At 32.9% G+C, this 25714-nt stretch overlaps 2 long non-coding RNA genes across 6 annotated transcripts; both read left to right on the plus strand.

Annotated features, from left to right (window-relative positions):
* Nucleotides 1-149: 149 nt before the first annotated feature.
* On the plus strand, nucleotides 150-7408 carry LOC112720441 (uncharacterized). The gene is made up of 6 exons (XR_003162173.3): nucleotides 150-1834; nucleotides 2402-2545; nucleotides 3437-3496; nucleotides 3588-3725; nucleotides 4480-4597; nucleotides 4972-7408. It is a non-coding gene; the product is annotated as an uncharacterized lncRNA (long non-coding RNA).
* An 8104-nt stretch (nucleotides 7409-15512) lies between these two features.
* Nucleotides 15513-24881, plus strand: LOC114924768 (uncharacterized). 5 transcript variants are annotated; one of them, XR_011867348.1, is made up of 10 exons: nucleotides 15516-15993; nucleotides 16933-17547; nucleotides 17931-18019; nucleotides 18110-18156; nucleotides 18277-18335; nucleotides 18732-18894; nucleotides 19091-19180; nucleotides 19286-19386; nucleotides 19507-19634; nucleotides 24233-24881. It is a non-coding gene; the product is annotated as an uncharacterized lncRNA (long non-coding RNA). The 5 variants fall into 5 exon arrangements; XR_011867347.1 differs by having other exon boundaries at nucleotides 18778-18894; XR_011867345.1 differs by lacking the exons at nucleotides 18732-18894; nucleotides 24233-24881 and adding an exon at nucleotides 20087-20670 and having other exon boundaries at nucleotides 15513-15993.
* Nucleotides 24882-25714: the final 833 nt, after the last annotated feature.

The following is a 25714-nucleotide window of genomic DNA, read 5'->3' on the forward strand; positions in this document are numbered from 1 at the left end:
TCTGGATCCTCTGAAAATAATTAGTGTCAAATTTTTCTAAACTTCTTCTAAGATGAATTTTGGTTACCCATAAATTTAGTGGGAGTTTGTTTTATGAGTAAACATTCAAATTCATCCCTAAAAAATTTTAGATTAAATATTTTGGTTCTCAATAAATTTTATCTTCTAGAAGTCTTTGAAAATTATTACCATGGAATAAATTGGTTCCTTTATTATTTTAAAAGGAGACTAATCCTATCCTATAACAATCCTTTAAAAGAAGGTTTATTCAGTGGTGGAATTTCTATGTAGCATCCTCTAGAATTTTTCAAATTTTTATGTATGATCTTTATTACAATAACACTCCATGATCAAACCACCCTCATTCCACTACTCTTCTGAACATTGTACCTACTTTTTTTTTTTTATCATCCTTGGCTTTGTTTGATTAGTGGGTGGAAATAAATAAGACACAAACACAAATACACAAAATGACACAGACACAATGAGACATGGAATTTGAGAATTTATTTGGTACTTAAGGACATAACATTATTTACAATTTACCATTCTAACAAAATGACAATGTTATCCCTGCCACAAACCATCAATACCATCTCTTTACCATTATTTCTGTTCAAATTACCACTATTAAAACCACCATAACCACTTCTTTACCACCATTTCAATACAAATTATAACTATTAATAATAACAAACACAAAATAAATTAAAAATTCAGATCCAATCTAATTTAAAATATAAATACAATTTTCAATCAACATTTAAATAAAAAATAAATATATAATATATAAATTAAAAAAAAAACAGAAAATTAAATGGATCTGGCAACGAGGAAGAGAGGCAGAGGAATTGTAGAAGAGAAGTGGAGACGAAATTAGAAGAGTCGGAGAGACCAAGATAGATCTATAAGGCGGATTGAGAGAGGGAGAGGGAGGCACGACAGAGGCGGCGACGGTGGATTTGATAAAAACAGATGCAAAGTAGAGGCTGCGTTGAATCTAAGCATAAGGAGGCTCAAAGATGAGGGAGCCAGGGAGGGAGAGAAGAGTTGAAGCAATGGAGAAGAGGAAGAGGAGGAAGAAGAGGAGGAGAAGAGGCGGCAAAAAAGGACAAAGGAATGGAGGCAGTGGAGAGGGATAGAGAAAGTGAGACAGTGGTTGGGGTGGGAGGTATGGAGGAAGAAAGGAGGCAATGAGAAAGAAGATGAGAAATAAGAGAAAAAAGAAGTGGATCACTTTACATATACACACTCCCTTGAATTTCAAATTTCGAATTCAAAATCAATTAAAAAAGGGATTCATTCCCAATTTCCCATCATCTACGTCTCCATTCTCTGTTTCCATTTTTCTCTCTTCCTCCTCTTCTTCTTCGATTCTTCTCCTTCATCGTCAGTTCCTCCTCTTTTTTTCCCTTCCTTCATTCGTTTCTTCTTCCTGTTCCTAATCTAAGTTGGAGATGAAAGTTATAAAGTTCATGCACTCACCAAGGCAGAGGATGTCATTGTACCTCATGGCTCCAACCTTCAGGGGAGTCGTCGCAGTGGAGGCAATGCCAGCGGTGGTGGTAGGGTTACGGCGGTGGATGAGGTGCCGATTGCTATGGTGGTAGACGATGGTATGGCGTGGTGGTCGCAACTGATGCGGTGGAGTTCGTGATAATCATCGATGTGTGGTGATGGATACGGAAGAGGAAGGGGCGAAAGAGAGCATATAGCTGGAAAGTACTGAGTGGTGGCCATAGAGAGCACTACAGACTATAAAAGCCGAGAGCACAGCAGCGACGACCAAAACAGAACCGTGAGATCTAATCGGCGTTCAGAGTAGATTTGCATGGTTGTTATTTTTTTTAATTAATTAATTAGATAAATTATGTAAATGATTATTATTTGTTTAATCTACAAATTTTATTGTTTTAAAATTTAAAATTTAAATTGAAAAAAAAATCATTTGTATATGTTCATTTTCACTATCCTCACAAATCATGTTTTCCAATTTTTTCTTCTCATCACTCTTGCTCTCGCTCTCTAATACTGGGGAGCTGCAGTATTCGACAACCAAATCAAATCGGCTACTGTTTGTGAAACATGCTGCGGTATCTTCTTTTTAAGTTTTGATCATGGAGTTTGGTAAATGTTTTGATTTTACTCACTGATAAAATTACTTACAGGTAATCCTTTTTTCTTCCTTTTTGGAACTTTAGTTATTTCTAACATTAGTGCTTAATATGTTGTTTCTATTTGTTGTGCATCTGTTGTACTGAGTTACATTTTTTTAACACATCTATATTTGGACAATCCCTCAACTACCTTTAGTTATTTCATTGTTAGATCACATATAATATGCTCAATCACATGTATCCATGATAAAAGAGTGTTGAAGTTTCTGGTGTTTTCATGATAGGTTGAATGGTTGATCTAAGTGGAGCAGGGCACCTTTGCTTGTGATAGTTTTTGAGCCTGATATAAAAACCGGTATTGAAGCAGCAGATCATGCAGCAGAAATACGGAAATTGGTTCAGTATTTGGGAGTGAACAATGACAATATGTAAGAAGGATCTCTTTGTTTTTTATCTCTTTTATTTATTTTAAAAGATGGCAGTCTATATTTACATAGATTTGTATTCAAATTTTATGTTTTCTTAGAGTTAAGGATAGATATGGGATGCACCCTATACATGTAGTCAACTTATATGTTAACCAAGCATTGAACATCAATTTATATAGTATTAATAATAATAGAGTTAAAGACTTAAATTCAGCTTAGTATGTTTTCTTATTTTAGTTCATTCTTTTTCTTTAAGAAAAGCTTTTTCTATACTAACAGTGGTGGGTGCTTTCAGTATCTAAATCACTATCAGCAGAAGTACATAATTCAAGGTGTAAATTTCAATTCACTTCTTAATTATTTTACTAATGTTAATCTTAGTACATGTACTATCTAAATATCTTATTAGATATGGCAAATTTCTCTTCTCTATATAAGGATCTAATTAAATAAGAAGCTAATTTATTTTTTTATTCAATGCAGTCCCCAAACATATATCACCGAGGTAGAAAGTGCAAATGTATGGATCACTCACAAATTAACTTTTTCATACTAAGCATAATATGTATTTGTGTGGACTTGCCATTTATACATATATTTTTTTCCTCTAATTTTGGTTAACTTAATTGTGACTTGATGCCTAAAAGATTGAAAGTCTCAATGTTTATTCTTAAGCTTTTGAATATCACAAATTGTATTACAAGGTTAGCAGACAGTACACTAAGATTTGGGGATTTAGAATCCTTTGAACTGATTGGATCACCTAGACAAGAGATTTCTCATTTAGTGTCATGTGAGTCATGGTGTTAGCAATAGAGATTATTCGTGGGTTTGGATTCTGCAGTTTCTCTCTTTTAAATGTTCTTATTGTGCATTATTTTCTTTTTTCAGGTTCACCCCATTATGTACAAGAACAAATATAGTGGAGATCATGGTTCTCTATGAATTTTGGTAGATATTTTTACTTAATGTTTCTTTTATGGTTCCTTTTTGATATGTTGATTTTACTAAAATTATTTGGGATCTGATTTCTAACAACCAGAATTTACTAAAAATGAAAATGGGCACGTTATCAAACAGCAAAGCTGCAAAGGCTTCTTGATAGTGCAATATGAAGACAAGATCCATGGGTGTGAAGAATTCCACTAAGAAAACTATTAGAAGGAATCACGAATAAGTGGTAATTTGTTTTTTCAATTAATCTACTGATAGTTGTCATTTACTTATGGGGTTTTTGTTGGTTTGTTCTTTTTTGGGAATTTTTTGGTTTGTTCTTTTGTCATTTAGTTATTTTAGCAGGGTTCAAGCTATGATCAAGAAGCTTTACTTTAAGTTACGAAGAATAAACCACCAGTTTCTTTCTTCAAATTGCTAAAGAGCAATGGAACCTTCAACTTTTTGTTTTGTGAATGACTGCTGTTATAATATAGATATAATTCAGACATTTATCTATTTATTTTTTGAATTTGATCTGTTTTATTTTGTTCTCTTTTACCTTTTCCAGTTTTATTTCAATTTGAATGTTTCTATAGTAAGCACATGCTCTTAATTTTTTATTATTGATTATTTAATGGTGTTTTCTTTCAACTTCATGCCCCTACCCTTTTTTTTTGTTTAAAAAATATGTTCTTTAACTACCTCGCTATTGATTTTTATTGTTTATTGTTTCTGATATTACTTATGGTTGTTCTGTTGTTCTGTTTTGCTATGCTATCATATACATAAATATTGAGAATTTACTATTAATTATTAAGTGACGACTAATTATAAAAAATTATAATAAATAATAAACACTTATTTTCATTGATATTCTTATATGAATAACACTCATTATTGATTCCTCTCTAAAAGAAGGTGGTCAATGTGATAAATATGTATCTCCATGCTTTTCATGCTAAGACTTTTAGCCTTCCTTCTTTATTTTTTTTTTCCAGGCAAAAAAGAAGGTGGAACTCTTGGAGCCCAGGATTCGACAGCTCTGCCTGATTTTCAAAGACATTTTTCTTGCAACAACCAAATTATGGGATCTCCAAGCTCCCATTTAGATTTGTGGTACTCTAACTTCTTGCAATCTCCGATTCTACTGAATATGTACACTTTTGTGCATCCCTTACTCTATTGCTTTCTTTGTTGCAATCCCATTTGTTTCGGTTTTTTTCCTTTCTTTTTAAAGTTTCCATCTGATTGATGGGTTATTGCGTTTATTTTTTATTTTAATTTTTTCTAATAGTGATTTTATATTGTTTTAATTTGAGAGTGAGATTACTATTATATTTTTTAATATGTTTTTTTAAGCATATTTTAAAATCTTAATTTTCATTTCATATAACCTCTCTAGAATCTTATTTTTCCAATACATTATGGACTAAGATTATTAATACTCCTCCTTTTGAAACTCCATTTTTCTTTTGTTATCTTTTTCTCAGGTTTTAGTATGAGATTGGGTTCTATTCTGATGTGAAGTATTTCGAGCACATCGCTTGATAGTAAATATGATGATGTTGATAAGTTCCTTTCTCCATTCATAAGGGTTGATGAGAATGAACATTCAATCTATATCTACAGTAATTTGAATAAACAAGTAAGTTTCCATAAGATTCCTTAGTGGTGTAACTTTGTGTATGTTCTATTATGTTGTCATTAATTATTCATTTCAATTATCCCTGTCTAAATATTTTATATCTGATTTGATTAGTAACCATGGTGCCAAGACTTTAAATGTCCTCATGAAGGAACCGTGGATCATTCTAGATTATCAAGGGAAAAACAGAAAAATTGCTTTTTTAGTGTGCATGCAGAAAATTTTTTGATATCTCATTCATACATAAGCAAGGTTCTACTTTTTAAAGAGGAAAAAAAAAAGAACGAAGAACAAATAAAACACAGAATTTGACAGTCTTTAGTTTCTTTTTTCTCACTTGAGAGCAGATGCATGAAACAGGACATAGCTGAACTTATTAATAAAATTAACAGATTATCCATTACCATTCAGTTTATTAATAAGGTTTGAAGAATCACAAATGGGGCCACTATTTTATTTGTGGGTGAGTTCGTTTTGGTTTGTTTCCTTTTTAGATTAATGGTATGTATCAATTGCTTCGCAACATTAGTATTTGATATTCTTCTTTCAGTGGTTATGTTTTTGTTCGATGAAGCGGATTTGGCTGGCACAAAGTTTGACTATTTATGGTTTGGAGTGAATATTTATGGTTTGTTGAGATGGTGAATTTGTCTCTTTATCTTGAAAATTTATATGTTTGGCAAATATATGGATTAAAACCATTTTTACAATTTTTCTTTCGAAAGCCTCTGCTCCTAATAGAATTAAGATAATTCTTTCTTAGACTCTTTCATTTATGAGAACCTATTATTCTACATAATGAGAGTTTAGAGATCAACCATTTTGCATTGTGTGCATTGTGCATCCTGTTTTCTAGAAAAATAACTATTTATATTTCTTAAATGATTTATGCCTATGAAGTTCTCAAAAAACTTGCTTATGTGACTGATAAATCTGCTAGGAGAGCCCTTGAGCAATTATGTGGGTAAGAAGATGTAGTACTTCGTTGTACTTGATGTTCTATGCTCTTTTTCTTCTTTTTTTTTTTTCGTTGTACTTAGTGTTCTGTGCTCCTTTTTCTTTTTCATTTTTGTTGAAGTCATGTGCCTTCTCCTGCTTATTTGCTTTTCAATGAGTTGGGGTACTGATTTGTCTATGTATTATGACTTAATTTTTTTCATTTGAGGGATATAATTTTACTTTAAAATATCGGATTGCCATTGTTTAATTGAGTTCTTTGTTTATTACAGAGAATTTTGCACCACAATTCCTAATAATTTTGGATTCAGAAAAATTAAGCTCTCTCTCCCATACGTTTTTTTATCCACTTAGTCATTCATCGATTTATTTTATGGTTGAAATCATAATTGTGAATTTCTAACAACTGATAGTGGATTTTGTACACTCTATTCTCCAATTTGTTTTCTTTTATATTAATGGTATGTATCAATTGCTTTGCAACATTAGTATTTGATATTCTTCTTTCAATGGTTATGTTTTAGTTTGATGAGGTGGGTCTGGGTGGTGCAAAGTTTGAATATTTATAGTTTGGAGTGAATATTTATTTTTTTCTGCTTTAGCTTTCATTATTGTATATTCACGCTCTAACTACACATGCTATATTTTTCAGCTAATTTTTGTTGAGATATTGAATTTGTCTCTCTATTTTGAAAATTTTAGGTTTGGCAAATATATGCATTTAAACTATTTTTTCAATTTTTTTTGAAAGCCTCTGTTCCTATAGAATTAAGATAGTTCTTTCTTAGACTCTTTCATTTATGTGAACCTATTATTCTACATAATGAGAGTTTAGAAATTAACTATTTTGCATTGTGTATATTGTGCATCCTGTTTTTTAGAAAAATAGCTATTCATATTTCTTAAATGATGTAGAGCTATGAAGTTCTAAAAAAATTTGCTTATGTGATATATAATATTCTATGCTCTTTTGAACATCCATAATTGTATTTCTCTTATTATCATTATTATTTTGACTGCTGCTATATTAATGTTTATATTTATAATTTTACATGACTTTTGTGGCATTATGTAGCATGTGAGGTTGGTGACCGTGCCATTACAATGTTAGATTATCTTAATCATTGGAAAGGCTCTTTCTCTCTGGTGTGTGTTATTATCTATGACTATTAACAAGTTTTAGGATCAAACATATGGGACTATACTTGCCAAAGCATGTTTTTACACGCGAACAACTTTATGCAAGATTAAGGGTATTAGTTTAGAATAATTTATTCAAGGCAGAAGGTACAATCATAAATATTGTTTATAGAAAAATTTAGTTGATCATGTATAATTTTAAAATCTATTTAATATGTAATTTTAGATCTTTATATTCTTCTATAAATTTGTTACTTTTTTGTATGAATTATTTTTGGATACTTATTTACTTTAGTTTACAATTTTTCTATCATGTATTTATTGTAATTAAACATTAATCTTAATCTTAACTTATATGTTTTTACAATTTTATTAAAGGTAAATTAGATAATTTTATTCTTATGATCTAACTTAAAATAAAAAATTTATATTTAATTAGTTATTCTAAGGAATAAGTATTGTTTTGGTCCCTCACGTTGAGGGTCAGAATCGAAACCGTCCCCAACGTAATTTCCGATTTAGAATCATACTTAACATTTTTTTCGTATTAAAATCGTCCTTTTAATTTTTTTGGACAAAAATACCCTCACCACTACCAACACAATTACCTCCTCCACCAGTACCACCACCAACACCACCACCACCACTACCACAACCACAACCACAACCACCACCACAACCACCACCACAACCACCACCACAACCACCACCACCACCACCACCAACAACCACAACCACAACCACCACCACCACCACAACCACAAATACAAACACAACCACCACCAACCACCACCACCAAGAAAGCAGTAAACAATACCACAACCACAATCACAACCACAACCACCACCAATCACCACCACCACCACCACCAAGAAAACAGGAAACAACACCAAACAAAAATAGAAACAACACCAAACAGAAACAGAAAGCAAGAAAGCAGAAACAAGGCGTGAGGCGGAGGCGGCAGAAGCGAGGCAGAGGCGGCGACGTGAGGCGGAGAGGCGGAGGCGGTGAGGCGTGAGGTGGCAGAAGCGAGGCGGAGGCGGCGACGTGAGGCGGCGACTCGGAGGCGGCGAGGCGTGAAGCGGCAGAAGCGAGGCAGACTCCAACGGCAGTGGCTCGCCGTCCCCCTCCCTCCTTTCCCCTTCCCCCTCCTTCTCCCCCTCTCCCCTTCCCCCCACCCCACCCCTACCCAGCGTCCATTCCCCCTTCCCCCTTCGCGCCGCCGTCCCCCTCCCCCCTTTCCCCTTCCCCCTCCTCCTCCCCCTCTCCCCTTCCCCCACCCCACCCCCACCCAACGTCCATTCCCCCTTCGCGCCGCCGTCCCCCTCCTCCTCCCCCTCTCCCCTTCCCCCACCCCCACCCCCACCCCACCCCGCGTCCTTTCCCCCTTCCCCTTTACCGCCTTCTCCCCCTCCCACCTTCCCCTTTCTTCTTCTTCTCCGGCTTCTTCCACTTCCCCTCCTCCCTCTCTTCGCTGCCGGCGCCGTCCCCCCGCCGACCCCCCATCCCCCCTTCCCCTTCCCCCTTTCCCTCCCCTCCCCCTTCGTACCCTTTTCTTCCCCCGACCCCCACTAACGGGTTTTTTTTTTTTAATTTTATAATTTTTTTTATTATAGGGGTAGTTTAGGAATAAATTAAAAAATTTTATTAGAAATGACGATTTTAAATTCAAATACGACTTTATGGATGATTTTAAATCAAAATATACATTAGGGATGGGTTGACCCTCAACGTGAGGGACCAAAACAATACTTATCCCTTATTCTAACAATAGCTAAATATTAACTGATTTTTATTAAATTTTGCATACTCGCGCATCACACGGGACACTTCGCTAGTTTATTCTATAGTAATAATTTTAAAAAATTTAATTGTCTTATAATAAAATTTATTAAAAAGTTATTTGTCCAATATGCATATTCAAAATTTGATTAAAAGTGAAGGAGGGACCAATTTATTCTATGAGAATTAAGAACTTATAGTGAATAAAAATTTATTTGAGACCAAAATATCCAATCTAAAATTTTTTATGTTTGAATTTAGGTATTCATTCTTGTTTTATTAAATAAGTTTTCATAAGAGTAAATATTAATTACTAGATTGAGTTTTCATAAAGTTAATTATATTAAAAATATTTCATTAAACTTACCTTGCACAAATCTAATTAATGACTTTTATATTAACTATTAACTACTTAATATACTAAAATTGGGTTTTCCCCCAACTAATACAGGTGACGTGTCGATTCCTCGTGAGTCCGTTTTCCCTCCAAAATGCATGAAATTTTCCATTTATTCTATACCTTGCCGCATTGCATGGATAGCAGATGAAATTTTCCATCTATTATAAATCTACTTAATATACTAAAACTGGGTTTTCCCCCAACTAATAAAGATGAGGTGTCGATTTCTCGTGACTCCGTTTTCCGTCCAAAATTAATGCACTTTCTCTATTCTAAATTATTTTATAAAAAATATTATTATTATAATTAATATTTAATGAATAATACATAATTATACTAATTTAGAAACATATCTTCATTATAATTATATCAAATCAATATTTAATGCATTATTAAACTACTTATCAATTATCAATTAAAAATACTTTTAATCATTTTAATAATAATAATAATAATAATAATAATAATAATAATAATAATAATAATAATAATATACTCAATATACTAAAATTGGATTTTCCCCCAACTAATAGAAGTGAGGTGTTGATTCCTCATGAATGTATTTTTTCGCTAAAATGAATGCACAACTTTCTCTTCTAAGTTTATTTTGTAAAAATATCTTTATAAAAAGTATGCTATAACTACCATTTAATTAATAATACATAATTATACTAATTTAGAAAAATATATTTACTATATACAGTTATATAAAATTAATATTTAATACATTATTAATCTACTTATCAATTATCAATCGATAATATTTTTAATCATTTTAATTATATGATAATGGCACCTGTTATTAATAACCGATTTATATTTCTCTAAATAAATTTATTTTAAAAAATATCTTTATTATAACTATATTACAATATTACAATTAATATTTAATGAATAATGTATAAATATGCTAATTTAAGAAAGTATCTTTATTATCTATCTATTCTATTCTATTTTATCGAAAATGTTTGGTAACAAAAAAAATTAGCCAAAAACACCCATAATTCGCCTTATTTAGCATTCATTAATTGTTACGATAATTAATTAATACTAAATAAGGCAAGTTCTGGTTGGTTTTTTGGTCTACCTAGCATTACCCTATTTTATTATATAAAAATAAAATTTTTGCACTTAATGACGGAACTGATGTGGCACGCTCTTGAGATGTTTCCTGATCTATTTCACAATTAATATATACATTGTTCGTATATGTGGTTTATATGTTAATGTTTTTATTGATATATATATATATATATATAATAAATTAGATGTGCATTTTTATATATGTATTTTATTTTATTCTACTTTAACAAAAAATTGAGACGTACATTTTTAATTATTGATAATTGATATCAATTAATTGATTGTATTAATTTGTAAGAAGAATAACGTATAATAAATGTTGTGAAATTAATTATAATAAATTAATAATTAATAAATAAAAAACTAGAAAGAACTTTTTTTTCATTGCTTTTTAATGGCTACACGTTTTTATAATTTCACTTTCTCTTTATCTCTTCTTTTCACATTTATTTCTTTTAATTTATCGAACTAAATTACTTATACTAATTATTTGTATTAACTAATTAAATACTTTTTAATGGGTTATTATAACCGTGCCTTTAGACCATAGGTATGACGTAATTAAGCTTATGATGTAATTAAGCTTACTCATTTATTATGCAAAATGAAAGAACTATTTTCTCTTCTAAATTTATTTTAGCAAAATACCTTTATTATAATTATATTACAATATTACAATTATATTATAATCAGCATTTTAATGAATAATGCATAATTATAATAATTAAATTAGAAAAATAAAATAAAGTCCAGTAATTTATGTTCTGACTGCACACGTGTGTAACATAACTTTTAAGAGTGAGTCACGTAGTAAATACGGTCGATGATTGTAAAACTGTATACTAACATTGATATAATATTATTTCAGGTATATATTTTGCAGGCATCAAAGAAAAGTGTTGAGTTATTTTTTGGCAGGTTTAAATTATTTATTGTTTATTAGAGAATTTTGTGCGTTAGAATTATCTAATAATTTATTATTTATTTTGAGCTGATTTTGATATGTTGTTACTTGACAATAAAGTAATATATAAAAATTGAGTAAATTACCAATTATGCCCCAAATTTGTAAAACGCTGACATAAAAAAAATCCTAATATTTGTTAACGACAATCATACCCTCGAAAAATTTAAGAACGCTACAAATCTACCCAACCGTAAGGAGAACCCTTCTCCGTTAAACGGAGATTGGTGATGTGGCAAACGAAATTTCAACGTGGCATCTGTATTAGGATCTCAATCCCTTGGCAAACGGAATTCACCAAGGACTTACAATCTTTTTTTGTTTCTGATTGACCAAAGGTAAGGAAGGAAACTCTAAGTCCCAGAATCTATAGTGGTAACTGGCACATGACTCCTCCCAAGAGAGATTTTCAAAATTAGAGCTTTTGAGATTAATTAGAATAAGATTTACTTGGAATTCAACCCAGTCCTTCTGAGCTAACTCTCAATAGGTGGTACTTGTGATCTACAATAAACTTTAGAATTAAGGTATTTAATCTTAATTTTCATTTATTTTGTGTGAGAATAGAACGAAAATTTTTGAATCAATTTTTGTATGTTCTTTTTTGAAGCCTTGATCTAATTAACAAAAATATTTTTTCTTTGTGCTATTTATTTGTTTTAGTAAATGAGTTTCAAACAAACTAATTATATTTACTTTCACCTAATTGAATTGGTTGATTTGAAATAGAATGTTTGGTTTGTTGCTTAACTTAAGATGCATGCAGTTACACATGTGTTGTGTTTATTTAAAAAATTCACTGATTTTATCATTCAAAATAAAGGGCTGACAATCTCCGAGTCTATACTGTTTCAAAGAAAATACTTACTAGCTGCTGCTGTCATTTGTCACCATTACTATGTGGTGTTTACTGTTGTTCTGTTACAGTATAATGATGACATATTGCAGCATTTGCACTCTATCTGAATCATATGTTTTACCAATTTCATAGGTTAGCTTTATTAGGTTTCTTTAGTACAGCTTTATTAGCTTCATTATATCATTGACATTCTCTTTTGTATTTACAAGAATGTGAGTCATAGTTCACTACTTAGGTTCTGTTTCATAGGTTTGTCAACTATAATGTAGGAGGTTAGGACAAGTGAGGTAGTTAATTTTTTTATAGATACATGTCAGAGTAGTTGAAGTAGTTAGGTAACCTTGGAAATTGTGTATCTAATATTATTGGTTAAGTAAATTATTTATTGAAATTTATTATTGTTATATTCTTAGGTTCTAAATTACAGGGTGGCCACGATATCTCATAAGATTTGAGGGTAGTTGAGGTAGTCGGTACTGTTTTATAGATGTGCAGTTATATTTCTCACATTAGGCTATGCTTTGGTTATAATCTTTCTCCTTTACAGAATTGAAAAAAGTTTGCATGTGAGTCACACGGAGTAAGTGATGTACATCTTTTAACTTGTGGCTCACTCTTCTTTTTCATTCTCCTTCAAATATCTTTTTTTCTGATTTTTTAATGATTTGCATTTCTAAATTCTGATTTTTCTTTTTTTATGTTGAGTTTTTTCTTAGGTGTTTAGAAGTTGAGCTATAACTTTTATCTCAATTCATGTCTTTATTTCTTAATTTTTGTGGCATTCAAAAAATTAACTATCAATGACAAAAACTTTAAATTTGTGTAATATTAGATACTAGATTCTTTTTTTTTCTTGGTTGTGCTGAATTCGTTTGAAATTTCTTTTGATTAAATTGGTATTAGTTATTAAACCGTCCTTCGAAAGCCATGGTTCAAGAATGATTGAATATGGTTTGATGTTTCCTAGGTTATTCTTTCTTGTTCACCCTGGTGCTTGGCTACTTGAATTTTCAATGCATTAGCTGAAGAAAAAGGTTTTGCTAACTAATGTTAACAATTAACATACAATTAAAGAAAGAATAGTGTAACTTAATTTTTTTTCTCTTTAATAAAGTCATTTAGTCTTGTGTATTTGTAGTGTGTATTTGATACTTTTAAGGCTTGCTTTAATTTATTAAATTTTAATGATCAGAAATTCAACAAAAATAAAAAAGAAGACAAAATTTGTGGATGAAATACTTAATTTTTAATGTGTGATGATGAATGTGAATTTTCGGAAGTACGAGTTTGTTGAGTCTTCCAATACAAATTAATTGAAATTGGACCTGTGTTAGAAATTAGGATTTTGTGAATAGTTCTTATATAAGATTGTGCGTGAGGATAGAAATAAGCAATAAAAAAATCTTTGATCTTAATATAAGCTCATTCACCTGTGCACCAAGTTTGATTCTCTGTATGTAATTTTTATTATGTTGTTATGAATTATGATGAAAAGTTTTGGTATCATCTTTAGATTTATTGTTCTTTCATGTGTGAATAATGATTATGGCCCCAATGTAAATATCCATTTTTTTATTTTGGATCTATGGGGTGAGTGATGTTCTACTACAAATGGGGGAAGGTTGATTTTTAAAGCATGTGTTTCCTATTTAACTTGTTTGAACAGTTTATCTCCGATAACTTCCATCTCTTGAGTAATTAACAAATGTTGTTTGTATACATTGGAACGAAATATTGGTGTTGCCATTTGTCAGTATAATTTTGTGTTCTCCATTAATTGATACTTATTTTGGTTCACTTGAATTTTAAAGTAACATTGCATGTTTGAGGGATTCACAATACAAGGTAATCCCTGTAAAATTGTATACTCAATGAAATATATGAGTAGATATTAATACTAAAGATTATTGTTCAGTTCTTTTGTATAAATGATATTTTTTTGCAGTGAATATTTTTATTTTTTAATGTTATTTAGGATGTTATTAATCAGAGTGTCAAATATTCACATAGCCCAAATGTTAAACATAGTAGTGACCTGTCTCCCAGAAATGAGCAACAACTTGCCATTCTGAAAGATTCAAATTATAATTTTGATGAGCATATGGACGAATATCGTGCTTGATGTTTAGTTTTTAGTTTTAATAGCTAGAATATAATTTTTATTTTGTGATCAGTCTGTGAAAAGAATTATTTAATTAATAGCTATTGAAAAAGAACCGAATGGTATGTAATAGTTAACGAGATATTTGGATAAAACTGTGTCATTGGGGATAAGTAAGTTATTGTGCAAATATATTAAGAAATTTTCTGATTTCGTCACAAAAGTTTTTAACCATTTATATGTTTTTAAATTTTAAATTATATTATTTTTTCACTCTTTTCACTCTAAATATGTTTAATCATCTTATATTTACATAGTAAATTTGTGACAATATTCACAAGTGTATAGTCATTATTATCAATTGTAATACTAAATTGAATATTCTATATTTTGATTAGAATCCAAGAATTAAAAGTAAAATTAACTGAAAGGAATCTATTTAAGGCCGTGCGAATGCGAATGCACGGGTTACCTACTAGTTTATATGAGTCCCGCTAGGGAGCCAATGGCTTACTAGGGATAATAAACACTCTAATACCATGTCTTGAAACCACTCATCCCATAAGCTTACGCGGATGGAAAAAGGCAACACTAATGGTTATATCTCTAATACTCCATAAACCTCCATAGTACAAATATTCCATTGGCTCCCCATATTTTTTCTTATCAATATTGCTGGTAAAATTACAAAAATATATATATATATATATATATATATATATATTTAGTAAGAAATTTTTAATGGACATAATGTTATGACTGGCATAATTTTTATTAAAATAATTTTTTTATAATAATAAATCAAATTACATATAAAAAAGAGGACCCACCCCTTTCTCTCACTCGTTCTCTGAAAAATCCGAGGTTCTGAAAACCAGACTGGACCGGCCGGTTTGATCAGATTAATCGGAAATCAGTTATTTAGCCGGTCCGGTTAGTCTCTAAAATCGTTCTGCAAAAAACCAGTTTAAAAACCGGATGAATCGGAGGTTAACCAGCAAACCGAGCGGGTTTTTTCAAGTTCTGGTTGGCTGATCCAACAATCAAAACGGCGCCGTTTTGATTCCAGATAAAAAACAAAAAACCAATGCTGAGTTATCCCCCTTTCTTTCGCTAACAAACACACCCTCACCAACCCTAGATTCTCCTAAACGGCGAAACCCTATTAGAGCCACCATCACCATCCCCCCTTTCATTCTGCTCTTCTCCTCGCGTCGCCAGAAGCTAAGGTCGGTTCGGGGCTGTTGTTGGCATCGCCGTTTTTCTGTCCGAGCTCTCTTTGTCGCTGCTTCTTTGCTCTTCACCGCTGGTCGTTGTCGCTTCTCCACTCCTCGCCGTAGGTCGTCACTGCTTCTCCCCTCCTTGCCGTGTCATTTCTTCTTCTCACCTCCTCGTCGTTTTTGGCTGTGGCCCCTTCTCGTCTCCCCGCCAGTCTTGTCGTCACTGCCTCTCTGCTCCGCACCGTGTCTCACTGTCGTCGCTTCTCTGTTTCACGTTACCAAAATTCCCAATTTGAATTTCTCTATCTCGCTGGCTCTATGCTGTCTTTTCCTCTCCTTCGCTGGCAATCCAGATAACGTAAAACCTCCCCTTTATCCTCTTCAATAATGTTCAATTTGTTGTAATTGTATTACATTGTTTTCTTCTTTATTTTTTTCTGAATATACATATGATAAATTATTGGTGATTCTGCTGAGTTTTGAGATATTCATTTTCTGAAGTTTTATTTGAATTCAGTCAGTTGATGTTGAATTAATTCTGCTAAGATTGAGTTATAAATTTACTTTTTTAAGTTTAATTTATTAATTATGCTGAGATTTTATTTGCTGAGATTGATATTGAATTAATTCTACTGAGATTGGGTTGTAAATCCAATCTGTTTTTCTTGTTATTTTGGTAAATTGTTATTTTGCTGTCATTGATTCAAAAGAGAAACATTGTTACAATTCTGCATTGGATTTAATATATGGCTTTAAAATAAGGGTTGGATGAAGTTCAGATAAGGAGATAGTTTATTCATGGGAAAAGAGAATGAAGTTAAGAAGTAAAGAACAAAAAGATTACCTAATTTATGAAAATGGAAAATTCAGGAATGGAAACCTAATTTATAAAGGTTATTCATGCTTTTATATTGTGTTTTTTTTTGTTTAGTTAATTTAATTGTTCAGTTTTTGTGTATTCTGAGCTTCTTACTGTGCTGTGGAATTGCTTCTTCTTTTTCAAATTGAAAACTATACTGATTTCTTTTTCTCCCTGCACCATACTAAAATTTGTGGCCTCAAATTTAGGTAGCCTATAATGGATCATTATCTTCTGTTATATCTGGAACTGATATTGTTTGACCAAGCTTAGAAGTTGCTAATGTGTTATATATACATGAAGATTGACAAACTTAAATGAAAGAACCAAGCTTCGACCAATTTTAATTCATACAATGCTTTAATTGCTCTGTACCTTATCTCACAATATATGCCGCTTTGAATTTTTAATAATTTTATGTTATATTTAACTAAACAGGTTCAACCACGGTTCGACCTCGGTTGAACCATTGAACCAATGAACCAGTTACTTGACCAGTTTATTGACCGGTCCGGTTCTCGCAACCTTGGAAAAACCTAACCCTAAACCATCACTTATCCCACTCCTCATCGAAATCCAAAACCCTACCAATCATCACTTTTCCCAATCAACGCCAATCCCCTTCTCCAGTATCCAAACCATCGCCGTCGCCGGTATCGCCGATTCCGCCGGGAAAGTTCCACCGGATATCGCGGGATTCGAGGTTGTGCTGGAGTCGTGGCTTACCGACCGCCGAGGAAGGTGGCGAGGATCGTTGCTCCTCCAGAGGCCAGCGGGAGCGACAGCCCTCTCGCTTTGGTCAGGACCGTGGAGAGGACACCGCCAGCGAAGGCCTATGCGTCGCCGGAGTCTTACCTGTCGCCGGCGATTGGGAAATTGCCGGGGCAAGAGGTGAGCGGGAGCTGCAAGGAGTTGTCGCCACAGTGTTTTGGCGGCGGCGGAAGGAGGAGCGAGAAGGTAGATGAGGAGAAGGAGAATGGCATGTGGCATGGCTTGTCTGGAAGGTTTCCTTCGGTTTCTTTGTTCAATGAGTACCAAAATGCGGCTATGGCGGTAATTATTCTATTTCATTTTTTTCTATGATTGGTTCTAGGTTCAGCTTTTTACTTGTTTTTTTCTGTTTAAGCTGAATTTGAATAATGAGCGGTGGAACAAATGATGGCTTTGTGACTTGATTTTGAAGTTGCTGTTTGATTTACAAGAGAGAATAGAAGGGATACTAAGGAGCATAGAATTTGCATTTAAAAGGAGGTTTTACGAGCATCATTGTTAGTAGAGTAATTTTTTGGATAGTGTGTTAGTATAGTTGTGTTGCATAATTGAACAAGAATTATATTTTCTTATTTATTACATGATCCAAAAATATGATTTATCATCTCAGATTATCTGTTTTATTAGTACTTCATATGTTATATTTCCAATTTTTTGAAAAACAGAATATTTGATAGCTGATGATTTCTCTGCTGAACTAGCTGATGGACTGGCCTATGTAGCTGGTCATGACGAAGAATCCACACCTGTTTTGGTAATCTCACTACTTCATTTATCTGACTTGGATTGGTTTGAATTGTTTAATTTATTCTTTATTTTTAACTGAGAGTGGTGGTGGTGACAGATTTTCCGGATGAAACAAGACTATACCAAGTTACATTCTCAAAAACTGTAAGTTACCAAACACGAGAACAATTCTTTTTTACTATTCTTGATATCTTACTGCTAGCTTTTAATTTTATATATTTTTTTGAACTTATGTTGACCCGTTTGCTGGTATTCACAATGAAGGTAGCAATTTCAACGATGCCAAAAAAACGTAGAAGAATTTGTGATGCTTTTCGACGCAAGTAAGTAGTAGTATAGGTATAATGCACATTGGTCAGTCACATTTCCCAAAATCCGTGTATTGCCCTTTGAAGCTAACATTAATTAATGAGAAAGAAACAAACAGAGGAGTAAAAGGGGAAATGAGATCAGGGGGGTGAAACAGAAAAGATTGAGGGATCAGAATCAATAAATGAGACAGCAGGGGATACAATGAATCCTGGCAGGGCCTGAATCGGTTGCATATAGTGTCCGGAGTGCCCCTTATTAGTTGCCATGTTTACTGCTAAAGGGTATTATCGGGAATAGGAGTTGTTATTAATATTCTCTATATTGTTCTATTTCAATCAATCTTTATTGTTTCCTTAAATAATGCTTTAGTGTAGTGAGTGTGGTGAATTTGTGATCCTCCTCTTCAGCTTGCACTAAAGGTTTCAACTTTCTTGCCACCCTTTACAAATTCAGGCTCTACAAATATCAGAAATTGGCTTGGCTTAACAGGATACCCCTTTCAATATCCCTCATTGCATTGCTTGCCACACTAAACAAGTTCCTAGGAGGAATGTCCAAGATCAGTTTTTTGTGATTCTCTGATTAATTATTTCTTTTATCTCATACTCTATATGATTTGTTACACCCTTTTGTGTTGGTATACGCTTTACTATAATAGTATAACTATTGTTGAGTTTCTGTTTTTTTTATTCTAAGTAATGTATCACTATGAAAATCTGAGTCATACTTTTCAGCTGATATCCTATTCACAATTTCTATTTCTCAGGTGGCCTCATATTATTGTTCCAACCTTTAAAGTTACTGCGGAGGAATGTTTGCAGAAGATCCAGATTGGGGAATAAATATCACTAGTCAGGTTTGTCCTTGCAGCAATAAATTTCTTTTAATTTTCCTAAAATAGAGAAAAGAAGACAAAAGAAAATGCTTTATGTCATTCTTACATTGTTCTAAATTTTGGAAGACCTGAAGCTTTCATGGCCGCTGTCGACAAGGGAGGCTATAGTGCACGATTATTTGTTTGAGTACTATCAAGATGACTTGGTCGTTGTTCTTTTGAATTCGGTATGCGTCTCATTCTTTCTTTGTTTCTTCTTTTGTCTTTTCTTTAAGGAAGTTAATTCCAATGTAGATCCAAGTTTCAAGAAATTTATGCTAAATGCTTATTGCTTAATTTGCTTTCAGGTTTCTGACTCAAAAAGCATCACTGGCTTCAACAGTGATGTAATTCCTGATGCCAAGGATGCGGTGAGAAGTGATGTGGTTGGAGGCTTCGCTTTGCAGAAGGTGACACCAGAAAGAAGTTACTTTTGGTGAGTTTTTAGTCAGTACTTAAGAAGTTACTCCAATGGAGGAAGCAAAAAACTTGGAAATTTTTTCTTTGTACCTGCATTCCATATGCTTAAGGTTTCTTTCTCTATGAAGCCTTCTGAAGTAGGTAATTGTGCTCATAGATTTTAGTAAAGAACTGCACTAAACTGCACAAATGCATTTTCATTGGTTCTCATGAGTGTTCAATCATCTAAAAAGTTCTAGTAAAAGTATGCGAGGGGGCATAGGAAAAAGAGAAAACATAGGATTACCCTCACACTCAATCTCCATAATGCTATAGCTGAATGGGATGGTAGGATTTTGCAGAATCGTTCTTAGTTGATGCTTGAGGTTTCTCTTTACCAATAATCTTTTTCTTCTTTTTTACCTGTATAATATTCTGTATGAAACAGCTTGCGTTGCTCTATGGCTTATATAAATGTTTTCGATTTAGATTGAAGGAAAAAGTAGTTGAGGCACAGTCCAACTTGGAGCGACAATTGGAGTTAATAGGGACTCATCGACAGTTATTGTTGAATTCTCTGCATTTACTGTTTGTAACCGAATGAATATGGGGTAAGGTGGGTTTTGTAACTAGCCTAGTTTAAAAGTGAGTGAGAAAGAGGGAGCATTCTGTTATGAGAGATAGGTGGGAACTATAAAGGGCTGTGGAAAGTAGTGAGAGGGCATTGGGAAGAAGAGAGAAAAGATATGATTACCCTCACACTCAATCTCGGTAATGCTATAACTGAATGGGGTGGTAGGATTTTGCAGAATCGTTCTTAGTTGATGCTTGAGGTTTCTCTCTACCGATAATCTTTTTCTTTTTCTTCTTTTTTTTCCTGTATAATATTCTACATGAAATAGCTTACGTTGCTCTATGGCTTATATAGATTAGTTGAGGCACAGTCCAACTTGGAGCTGCAATTGGAAATCCCAATTTTTATCCTTCGTGTAAATAACCTTGATTTTGAACAGGATCTTAATTTTGTCTGTGATTTTTTTCTAATGATATATGGAAATCTTAATTTTAGACTACTTATCCAAAGTACTTCTGCAGTCTAATGGTATATCTATTTAGCTTTTTCGTTTCTTTAATTTCTGTTTGTGTGGTTGACATCTTTATTGTGTGTGTAGAATCTTCAATTATTTTTAATGATTTTAACTTTTCAGGTATGTGTGCTGCGTATACTTGAGTGGGTGCGTGCGAGTCAACAATTCTCGTAAAAGTGTCTGCGAAAGAACCATCGGAGTAAGATGTTTTCACCTTGGAGGGAAGGGAGCTCGCGGACTTGATGATTAAAAAAGAGCCTGAAAAGTTCGATATTTTTTATGCCATGCGGCAATTATGCAATCATGGCATAAATAAATATCGATATTGAGTTTCGATAGGCACGTTTAAGATTAAGGTTATACGATTATTGAGAATGGATAATAATTATGAGGAAGTGAAAGAATACATGAGGGTGAATGGATGTGTTTTTGGAGCTATATGGTTGAAGAGAAGGGATTTATGAATTATGATGGTATGACATGTTACATTGCTCGTGGAGAAGACTTTGAACCACACGCAGTTCTACTAGTTGGGTTCGACGAATCTTTCTGGCATTTCATGAATAACCATGGATCCGATTTTGGAGATAGATAAAGCTTATGAACGACAAAATCCTTCCTTATCTCCAAAATCGGATCCATGGTTATTTATGAAATGCCAGAATTTTCCAGATTCGTCGAGCTCAACTAGTAGAACTGCGTGTGGTTCAAAGTCTAGTCTTCTCCACGAGCAATGTAACATGTCATATCATCATAATTCATAAATTCATTCTCTTCAACCATGATAGCTCCAAAAACACCTCCATTCACCCTCATGTATTCTTTCACTTCCTCATAATTATTATTCATTCTCAATAACCGTATAGCCTTAATCTTAAACGTGCCTATCGGAACTCCATCTTGGTATTTATTTATGCCATGATTGCTTAATTGCCGCATGACATAAAAAATATCGAACTTTTCAGTCTCATTTTTAATCATCAAGTCCGCGAGCTCCCTTCCCTCCAAGGTGAAAACATCTCGCTCCGATGGTTCTTTCGCACTCTTTTATGAGAATTGTTGACTCGCACGCAGCCACTAAAGTATACGCAGCACACATACCTGAAAAGTTAAAATCATTAAAAATAATTAAAGATTTTACATACAAAATAAAAGTGTCAATCACACAAATAGAAATTAAAACAAAAAGCTAAATAAATTTACCATTAGACTGCAGAGGTATTTTGGATAAGTGGTCTAAGATTAAGGTTTTCATATCATTAGAAAAAAATCACGGACAAAATTAACAACAGCCTGTTCAAACATAATCAAGATTATTTATACGAAGGATAAAAATTGGGATTTCCAATTGCCGCTCCAAGTTAGACTGTGTCTTAACTAAGAACGATTCTATAAAATCTTACCATCCCATTCAGCTATAGCATTATAGAGATTGAATGTGAAGGTAATCCTATCTTTTCTCTTTTTCGCATGCCCCTGACTACTTCCCACAACTTCCCACAGCCCTTTATAGTTCCCACTTTCCACTTATCTCTTGTAACAGAAGGTTCCTCTCTCTCACTCACTTTCCAACTAGGCAAGATAGTTACAAAACCCACCTTACCCCATATTCACTCAACTACAATTACGTCCCTAATTTCCATTTTACCCACTTGAGCAATATAGATTGCAACCTAGTCGTTGTAGCCCTCTTTGATGAGAATTTCAAGAGGTATGCATCACGGTTTTCCCAAAATAAGCTTTGAATCTTGACTAACTGCTTATTTGGTTCATTCCAAATTGCTTCTACAATACCTCACTATTAGATCAGATGTAGAATTCCAACTAGGCTAGTTACAAAACCAACCTTATCCCATTTTCACTCACTTACAAATAGTAGATGCAGACAATTCAACAATACTTGGTCGATACCGACTTCTGTGGGTTAGTTATTTTTTTCTCAACACCAATGTTTAATTTTTTTTGTTAAATTAGTTGTTGCATTTGCATGTTTGATTGCATGTTTGTTTGATTTTGTGCATATTTTATCGCTACTTGGTTGAAGTAATATTTTCTTCAAGAAATTAGTACATTTCACTAACTTGAATTAAAATTTTTATTGAACTTGTTTGAAGAAATATTATATTGGAACATGGTTTAGAGCTCGAACACACAAAACCAGTGAGATTTTAAGCCTATTCGATTGGTTGCATTTTATCAACCAATATTCTATTTTGGTGTGTGTTGTTCTCTCTAAAATTGTGATCTTTGTCTTGCTTAATTCTATATTTTCATTATTTGGTGTATGCATACACTTATATGATTGAGGCCTTGTTTCATTGAGCTTACATACCCATATGGTCTTAACCTTTTCATTATCCTTTGTAAATCATTGTTGAGCCTTTTAACCCTATTTATTTTTTATTTTAGCTCATCACTAACTCTAAACGAAAAACAATAATGTCCCTAATTTGAATCCTTGATTAGCTTAGACTAGTGAGAGTGCTCATGATTTAAGTGTGGGAAAATTGGATTTGGAAACATTTGGTTTTATAATTGGGTGTTGTATATTTTTGTGAAAATGTGCAAAACAATAAGTTGAACATATATTTTTGCATTCAATATCTTTGTTCTATGCATTGAGAAAAACAAAAAGAAAAGAAAAAATAATAAAAAAAAGAAAAGAAAAAAAAAGAGCAAATAATAAAAGAGGACAAAATGTCCAAAAGTAGATGGTGATAGCAATGCATATGTACTGTACTCGAAATTAGGATGCATGAATATGTGGAAAACATGGTTAATGGATAGTTAGGTTTTGTATTTTGATTACATGGATTGTCCTAAGTTAGGTGGGAAGTTTGGGTTAATTAAGGATTCAGATCTTAGTCCACTTGGCCAAATACAATCCTACCTTGACCCTAATCCCAACCTCTTTACAACCCTTAAAAGACTTCTTGATATGTGTATTTGTGCATCAAATTATTTGTTGATTGGTAGAAGAAGAGCAAGCCTTAGAAAGCAAGGTTAGTAGAGAATTGAGAGAATCGAACCTTAAACACATGAGTGATTAGAGTGTATACACTTCCGGTGAGGGTTCGATGCTCAATTCTTTGTTCCCGGCTTTCATGAGCTATTTTCTTCTGCAAGTTTACTTGTACTTTATTTTGTGGTTTGAATTAGTGGAATCCAGTTTATGTTTGTCTTGGAGAATTTGTTTACTTTTAACCAAGTAGATAGAAGTATTTTTGCATGTAGTTGCATTCATATAGATAGGTCGCATTTCATAAGTTTCACCATTTCTCTTCACTCTTTTGGTTCTCTTGAGTTTAGCATGAGGATATGCTAATGTTTAAGTGTGAGGAGATTGATAAACCCCATTTTTAGGGTTTATCTTGTACTTAATTTAGTAGATTTTATTCACTAAACTCATAGTTATTCATATAATTCGCATATTTTACATTTTTTCTTTCTAATTTTGTGCTATGATTGAAAACATGCTACTTGGCCTTAAATTTGCTAATTTTGATCCTCTCTTATTACCATTTGATGCCGTGATATATTTGTTAAGTGTTTTCAGGATTTATAAGGTAGGAATGACTTAGAGGATAGAAAGGAAACATGCAAAAGTGGAAGGAATACAAGAAATTGAAGGAATTGCTAAGTTGTCAAGCCTGACCTCTTCGTACTAAATCGATGATAACTTGAGCTACAGAGGTTCGAATGAGGCGGTTCCAGTTGCGTTGGAAAGCTAACATCTGGAGTTTCAAAATGATATGCAATTTGCCATAGTTGCCATGCAGTTAGGCGACGCGTACGCATGAGCGACGTGTACGCGTGACAGAGCCACGTGCTGCACATATCAGAAAATGTTGGGGGCGATTTCTGGGCTCTTTTTGGCCCAGTTCCAAGCCCGAAAACACAGAATAGAGGCTGCAGAGTGGGAAAAACGTACATTCAACAATTCATTTATATAATTTTTAGGTTTTAGATGTAGTTTTCTAGAGAGACTCTCTTATCTGTCTAGGTTTTAGGATTTTAGGTCTAGCTTTTCTTAATCTCAGATTTTTACTTTGTTTTAATTTAGTTTTTTTCTACTCTTATTTATTCTAGCACTTTAGTTCCTTTTCTCTTGGTGATTTATTTATTTATTCACTTTTTTTTATGAATTCTCATGTTTGATTTTATTTTTTATTTAATGAAATTTGAGGTATTTCATATGTGATTGTTTTCTTCAATTTGTGTTATTGATACTTGCAATTAGTTGTTTGGATTTTATTATCTCTTATTGCTTTTCTATATTTTTATGTTGTGCCTTTCAAGTGTTTGATAAAATGCTTGGAAGGATGCTAGAGTAGGTTTTTCTCCTCTTGGCTTTGGTTGAGTAATTGGAGACTCTTGAATTATCAAACTCATTTGTTGATTGATAATTAGAAGTTATTAATTCATTTGAATTCCACTAAAGCTAATCTTTCTTTAGGAGTTGACTAGGATTTGAGGAATCAAATTGATTTATCCACTTGACTTTCCTTCATAGCTAGAGGTTGACTAAGTGGGAGCAATAGACAGTTGTTATGTTACAATTGAGGAGGATAATGAGGATATGACTTCTAGTTCTCATACCTTATCAAGAGCTTTTATCATTTGAATTTTTGTTTACTTTCTTGTTATTTACTTTTCATGTTCCTTATTTGAAAAACCCAAAAAGATACAATCTCATAACCAATTATAAGTAACATACTTCCTTGCAATTCTTTGAGAGACGACTCGAGGTTTAATACTTCGGTTAATTTTATTGGGTTTGCTTAAGTGACAAACAAATTACATATGATTGAGGCTTAATTGTCGATTTAGATCTATATTTACAAGGCGTTTATTTTGGGAATTCTTTACCGGCGATTTTTTCCCATTGCCTTCAACCTATATCAAAAACATTTTATATAAGTCACAGAGCAACGTAAACTGTTTCATGTAGGATATTATAGAGAAAAAAAAAGAAGAAAAAGAAAAAGATTATTGGTAGAGAGAAACCTCAAGCATCAACTGAGAACGA

Source organism: Arachis hypogaea, chromosome 11, assembly GCF_003086295.3.
Source record: "Arachis hypogaea cultivar Tifrunner chromosome 11, arahy.Tifrunner.gnm2.J5K5, whole genome shotgun sequence".
In the NCBI taxonomy this organism is placed as follows: Eukaryota; Viridiplantae; Streptophyta; class Magnoliopsida; order Fabales; family Fabaceae; genus Arachis; species Arachis hypogaea.